The following is a 7408-nucleotide window of genomic DNA, read 5'->3' on the forward strand; positions in this document are numbered from 1 at the left end:
ATATCTTACACTGGGGCAAGCCGTGCAACCGGATCCATTCAAAGTGTCTTTTCCAGGCCGAATTGGATGGTACCCGGGCCTCGGGTCCGAAGAAACAAGGTTTTACCTGTAACCCCTGAAGAGTTGGCATACCCCAACGAAACGCGGCGGGCTTACATAGATGCATGATGTCCATACAGATGATTTTATGTCTCTTATTTTGTTTTACTCTAGACTTTCCAATATCAATAAAAATCAAAAAACTGGAGGTGTCATAGGTACTTCACTTTCTTTTAAAGCCAACATCCCAAAAACGTAGAGGTTCTACCAAAAAGCAAATCCCCTCAAAATGGCAGGACTTTTCAGGCATAGACTGTGAGACTTACAACGTACATATAAAATCATACAATCACTTTATTATAACAATTTATCAAAAAGTATACACATAATAAAAAAGATACACAAATGTATTTTCAGGTATGCAACCTAGTTACATCCAAACTTGTTCAAAAATGAAAACAATTCTTTTCAATGTATATACAGGTGTGACATATCTATAACATAATCACATATGCACAACCAACTGAATCAATAATCTGCATATATGTCCTACGTGTTATGTAGTTTTCTCCTTCCTCAGGCATCCATCATTTATGCAGGTCTATGTTATTCGAAGTTTTGATCTACAATGATAAATAAGAACACGTGTACATGTATATAGACCTTGTTGGCGTACGAGAGAGAAAAAAATAAAAAAAGGGGGAAGGGAGGAAAAAGGGGATTATGTACCTAATCATACTCACATGCATAGAAGTATGTTCCAAATAAGGTCATAGCATGACCAATTAATGTGAACCTTCAAACCAATTTGGTTGTACAAGTAGCAAAGACAGAGAGGCAGAACGCACAGAAGGGCAGAGTTAGGGACGAAGACGACACCTTCTCCCCTCTCTCCTAGCCCAATACACTGTGTGGAGCGATGAAAGATGTGTTTAAGGGTCCCCCAAAGACACGAACCGGGACCACGTAGATAGGCAGCTGGAATCTATAAGGGAGGGGGGGAAGAAAACTTGTGCAGCAAGATAAGGGATTTTTTTTACAAACCCTGAAGAGTTGGTATAACCCAACGAAACGTGTCTGGCTTACATAGATGCATGATGTCCATAAAGATGATTTTATGTCTCTTTTTATTTTTATTTTACTCTAGACTTTCCAACATCATTCTGCCCTTCCAGTGGCCCATGTTGTGCAGGACTTGTTTTTACTTTATGATATGCCAAGTACCATGGCGTCAATATTTATATGTGTTTTTAAGCATGCCCAGCGTGTATGCGATTCTGTGCATGCATTTTTGTGTTATACATGATCTCACACAGTATAATAAAATGTTCTTTGCTAAGACTGCTTTTTGATATACATCTCTCATTTCAAAACTCCCCTTTTTTGTCGGCACCCACAAAAGCAACACTGTGTTTCAGCTCAAGAAAGCCCAAGTAACCTCTAGAGCAGCCATTCTCAACCAGGGTTGGCTAGGGGTTCCTTGAGCTGTGGCTAAGCTCCTATCTGATGGTGCCTGCATATCTCCAGGTTGCACACCACCTGGTAGAGCCAGTGGTATGACTGCAAGGCTGCTGTAAGGGCAGCCTTCGAACACCACCAATGTAAGGCGGCATTTTCCCAGTGACCCCTAATGGACTAATCTTACCAGGGGTTCTCTGAGATTTTCTATCTCAAGATTTGTTCCGGGATAAAAAGGTTGAGAATAGCTAATCTAAGGAAAACCCAGCTTGTGAATGCTTGCACTTGATTGCAATACTATAGTGCTACCGTATAGTCAACCTGTGGAAAATCTCATTGCTACACATGTTCTTTACATTCCGGGTGACCTGGCCCTTGCTTGACCCAGAGGGAAGTCCTCTTCTGAGGGACCCAAAACAGATCATTTTACAAAGGCTCACCCAAAGTCCTTAACATGATTGCTGTTTGTGGTCTAGCCCAATGCCTAATGCCTTTGATCATACAGCTTTTTTTTCTCAGGCATTTTTGCCCCCTTTTATTTTCACCTGGTGACCCTGTAACATATCCTGTCCTAGAGTGACAATGCTTAACTCAATGTACTATATCCATGGAGAAGCCATGTTGTCAGTCTAATGCCCCATACACATTATCAGATTTTCTGCTGATTTTTTTTTCCTTTAGATTTACCAAAACCATGTAGTAGAAGGGCCTGCCTGATTGTATACAAATTGAAACTCCTAAGGTTTGACCTCATATTATATGGTTTTGTTTTTTATCTGTGTTGCAACCCGCCGTTTCACACAGGCAAAACCGCCCTGCAACACAGCAAAGCCGGACCATCAGCACACTTTAAAGCCGCCCCGCAACAGCGAGGCACAATGTGAGAACTACGCCCCCCCCCCCCCCCCCCGCTGTTTGTATAGGCTTCAATTGGGATGCCTCCTATGATGTGCGCTTGCGTCCTGGACACGTCACTCCAGCTGATTGACATATCAGCTGAAGTGCCGCTCCGTCCTGCGCATGCATGGGCTTCTCGACAGAACACTGGCAGCAGGAAATGTGGATAGGGGGCAGTAATCACACTGTGTGTGTGTACACTCCAATGTCATCTAAGAGCGATCCTGTCTAATGTGCTGGAGGGGCGCTGTAGTGACAGGAGAGGATGAGGAGGGGAAGGTCACAGGGAAATTGTACACAATGAAGGGGGGGGGTAATAGTTTGTACTTTGGATGTTTGTGGAGAAGGGGGATGGGCATTTATCTGGTACTGAGAAGTGTAATCAGGATGGGGGGTGTATTTGCTAGAAGGAGGAATGGGGAGGAATATGAGCTAGGACAGTTTTGGGGGGTTTGAGCCGTGACAGGGAATGTTTTCTCTAAGGGTGTGGGAATTTGTGCTTTGGGAGATTTGGGTGGGGAGGAAGAATTTGTGCTAGAAAAAGGGTAATTGATTTGTGGGGGAAATTGTTATACAAGGAGGAACGGGGGGGGGATTTGCTCTTGAAGTAGTGATTTAGGGGATATTTTATTTGCTGGGGGGATTTGTGTTAGGAGGCGGGGTTGGGAGGATTTTTGTTAGGAGGCGGGGTTAGGAGGATTTGTGTTAGGAGGCAGGGTTGGGAGGATTTGTGTTAGGAGGCGGGGTTGAGAGAGGATTTGTGTTAGGAGGCGGGGTTGAGGGAGGATTTGTGTTAGGAGGCGGGGTTGAGGGAGGTTTGTGTCGGGAGGCGGGGCTGAGGGAAAATTTGTGTTAGGAGGCGGGGTTGAGGGAGGATTTGTGCTGGGGGGGATTTGTACTGGGAGAATGGATTGGGGAGGATTGTTGCTAGAAGGGTAGATTGCAAGGATTTTTGCAAGGAGGAGGGATTGGATGGATTTGTGCTAGAAAAAGTGATTTGGGGGATTTGATCTAGGAGAAGGGATTGGTGGGAGGATTTGTGCTAGGATAGGGAATTGGGGGAGTAGTTTTCTGCTGGGGGGAGATTTGGGTAGGGAGGAAGAATTTGCTCCCAGGAAAAGGGTAATTTGGATGGGGTTGGGGATTTGTGCTGGGATAGGGAATTGGGGGAGTAGAGTTCTGCTAGGAGGGGGGATTGGGGTGGGATGTGAGTTGGGGGGCATAATGACTGTGTAGTGGATACTCCAACTTTGAATAAGATGTAATGTTGAAAAGTGACCCGTTGCTGCAGGCACCTTATCGGTATCTAATATGATTGGTATATATATGGAATGGCGGGGCTCCGCTGCTGTAGTGATTGCCAAATTAATTTATGCAACAAAGCTAACATGACATTGATGTGCAAAGATGTAAATAATGGCGATTTAAATAATGTGACATTGAGCAAATAAATATCGAAAACGTGAGAATTCATATAATAATACAATCCATGCCACTTTAGGTGCTGATAACAGTGCAATAAATATTTGAAAAAGAAGGGGCAAATACCGCAAATGAATCTATAAAATACGGAGGCATTCATCTGTCAATGTGCAGCGATTGCTATGAAGACAGCAGAATATTAATAGTGATTTATAAACATAAGACTCCAAAGTAAAGAGGGAGATGGAAAATCTGAAGCTACTTTCACACCGGAGGCGTTTTTCAGGGGCTAAAGGGTTAAAAAATAGCGCCTGTAAATGGCCTGAACCCCCCACCCAGTATGAGAGCCCCGAGTGCTTTCACTCCAGGGTGGTGCGCTGGCGGGACTGGAAAGAAAGTCCTGCAAGCGGCATCTTTGTGGCGTTGTGGGAGTGGTGAATACATCGCTCCTAAAACGCGCCTACCATTGAAATCAATGGCCAACGCTGCCGATGCACCTGCAAAGCGTTTCGGCAGTGGCGCCTTTAACCCTTTTCTGGCCGCTAGTGTGGGTTGAAAGGGCCACTAAAATGACGGTAAAGCGCAGCTTTACTGCCGACAACCCCCCCGCCCCCACCAAAATAATAGTGTGTCCCTTTAGTGTTTGTAGAAGGGATGGGGGGGATTTGTGGTGGGAGGAGGGCCGGTCAGGTGGGGGGAAGGAGCCACTCTAATGTAAGAAGTTGGGAACCCCTGTCCTGCAGAGTGTGGGGGGGCCCCCTGTCATGCATGGTGTCGGGGCTCCTGTCATGTAGTGTATTGGGGCCCCTGTCCTGCACGGTGTCGGGGCCCGTCATGTAGTGTGTGGGGGCCCCTGTCATGTAGTGTATCGGGGTGTTGGGGCCCGTCATGCAGTGTATCAAAGCCCCTGTCATGCAGGGTGTGGGGGGGGGGCTGTCATGCAGGGTGTAGGGGGCCCCTGTCCTGCAGGGTGTTGGGGTCCGTCATGCAGTGTATCAGGGCCCCTGTCATGCAGGGTATCAGGGGGGCCGCTGTCCTGCAGGGTGTCATGTAGGGTGTGGGGGGTCCCTGTCATGTAGTCTATCGGGGGCCGCTGTCCTGCAGGGTGTTGGGGCCCGTCATGCAGTGTATCAGGGCCCCTGTCATGTAGGGTGTGGGGGGCCCCTGTCATGTACTATAATCGGGGTCCCTGTCATGTAGTATATCGGGGCTCCTGTCATGCAGGGTGTGGGTTACCCCTGTCATGTAGGGTGAGGGTGGCCCCTGTCATGTAGTGTATCGGGGTGTTGGGGCCCATCATGCAGTGTATCAAAGCCCCTGTCATGCAGGGTGTGGGGGGGGGCCTGTCATGCAGGGTGTAGGGGGCCCCTGTCCTGCAGGGTGTTGGGGTCCGTCATGCAGTGTATCAGGGCCCCTGTCATGCAGGGTATCAGGGGGGCCGCTGTCCTGCAGGGTGTCATGTAGGGTGTGGGGGGTCCCTGTCATGTAGTCTATCGGGGGCCCCTGTCCTGCAGGGTGTTGGGGCCCGTCATGCAGTGTATCAGGGCCCCTGTCATGTAGGGTGTGGGGGGCCCCTGTCATGTACTATATCGGGGTCCCTGTCATGTAGTATATCGGGGCTCCTGTCATGCAGGGTGTGGGTTACCCGTCATGTAGGGTGTGGGGGCCCCTGTCATGTAGTATATCGGGGTCCCTGTCATGTAGGGTGTGGGTGGCCCCTGTCATGAAGGGTATCGGGGGGCCCCTGTCCTGCAGGGTGTCATGTAGGGTGTGGGTGCTCCCTGTCATGCAGGGTGTGGAGGGGCCCTGTCATGTAGTATATCGGGGCCCGTCCTGCAGGGTGTCAGGCCCCTGTCATGTAGTATATCGGGGCCCCTGTCATGCAGGGTGTTGGGGCCCCTGTCATTTAGTGTATCGGGTCCCCTGCCATGCAGGGTGTGGGGGCCCCCTGTCATGCAGTGTATCGGGGGCCCCTGTCATGTAGGGTTTGGGGGGTCCCTGTCATGTAATGTATCGGGGCCCCTGTCATGCAGGGTGTTGGGTCCCCTGTCATGCAGGGTGTGGGGGCCCCCTGTCGTGCAGTGTATCGGGGGCCCCTGTCATGTAGGGTTTGGGGGGTCCCTGTCATGTAGTGTATCAGGGGTCCCTGTCATGCAGGGTGTGGGGGGCCCCTGTCCTGCAAAGTGTTGGGGCCCATCATGCAGTGTATCGGGGCCCCTGCCATGCAGGGGGGGGCCCTGTCCTGTAGGGTGTCGATTGCCCCTGTCATGCAGGGTGTGGGGGCCCCTGTCGTGCAGTGTATCAAGGGCCCCTGTCGTGCAGGGTGTGGGGGGCCCCTGTCATGTAGGCTGTGGGGGGTCCCTGTCATGCAGGGTGTCGGGCCCCTGTCACGTAGTATATCGGGGCCCCTGTCATGCAGGGTGTGGGGGGCCCCTGTCATGCAGGGTGTGGGGGGCCCCTGTCATGCAGGGTGTTGGGGGCCCCTGTCATGTAGTGTATTGGGGGGCCCTGTCATCTAGGGTGTGGGGGCCCCTGTCATGTAGTGTATTGGGGGGCCCTGTCATCTAGGGTGTGGGGGCCCCTGTCCTGCAGGGTTTCGGGCCCCTGTCATGTAGTATATCGGGGCCCCTGTCCTGCAGTGTGTGGGGGGGCCCCTGTCCTGCAGTGTATCGGGGAGGGGGCCCCTGTCCTGCAGTGTATCGGGGAGGGGGCCCCTGTCCTGCAGTGTATCGGGGAGGGGGCCCCTGTCCTGCAGTGTATCGGGGAGGGGGTCCCGTCATGTAGCGTATCGGGCGGGGCCCCTGGGATCAGCTCTGCTCCTCAGTTTGGACGGTGATTTCTGTTCCCTCAGAGCAGAAAGGAGGATAGGAAACACTGACAGATCATTACACAAGCCGGTCCCGCCCACACATCCCGACACTGGACCCGCCCCCCTGGTCAGCTGACATCACTCCTAATCACACTTACTAGTTCTCCGATAGAGGTGCGATGAAGAAACTGGGGTGTAGTCTCCGATTTTACCACCTCTCCGGTCTCACTCCCTCCTCCAGAAACCACCTACAAAATGGCGCCGCTCGGCCTGGGCGCGCTAACCGCCCGCTCTCTCCAGCCAGCCAATCAGATGCCGCTGCGTGACTCACGCTCTGGCTGATATCTCCGCTGTACGGAGACAGCTAGCTGCAGAGGACTCAGCTTTATTCTCCCTCCAGCCTGCAGGGGGCAATAGAGCGCCGTTGTGTAGTGAGGGAAGGCTGCCCGTTCTTCCCCTCCTCTATGCCCTTCTCACATAACTGCAGGGAGGAAGGAAACGACGATTCACAGTGTCTGGAAGTGCAGGGGGGTCTGTGCTGATTGATTATCAGTGCAGCCCCACCAAGAAAGCCCACACTGGACCACCAGGTATACCACCCTAGACCACCAGGGATGCCAATCAGTGCCCACAATGGGCATCACTGATTGGCAGCTATTATTTTTTGGCACCTTATCAGTGTTTGATGGGGCAGCCCCATCAGTGTCACCTATCAGTGCCCATCGTGCCTCCTATGTATACCCATCAGTGCTGCATATTAGTGTCCATCGTCAGTGCCACCTT

At 51.2% G+C, this 7408-nt stretch overlaps 1 long non-coding RNA gene across 1 annotated transcript; it reads right to left on the bottom strand.

Moving 5' to 3' along the window:
• Positions 1-585: 585 nt before the first annotated feature.
• On the bottom strand, positions 586-6875 carry LOC143960027 (uncharacterized). Its single transcript, XR_013270244.1, has 3 exons — positions 6784-6875; positions 783-1024; positions 586-662 (listed from the first exon to the last, which is right to left on the bottom strand). It is a non-coding gene; the product is annotated as an uncharacterized LOC143960027 (long non-coding RNA).
• Positions 6876-7408: the final 533 nt, after the last annotated feature.

This window comes from Lithobates pipiens, unplaced genomic scaffold (assembly GCF_037356315.1).
Source record: "Lithobates pipiens isolate NorthernLeopardFrog02 unplaced genomic scaffold, aLitPip1_a1.2 Scaffold_8, whole genome shotgun sequence".
NCBI classification, from domain to species: domain Eukaryota; kingdom Metazoa; phylum Chordata; class Amphibia; order Anura; family Ranidae; genus Lithobates; species Lithobates pipiens.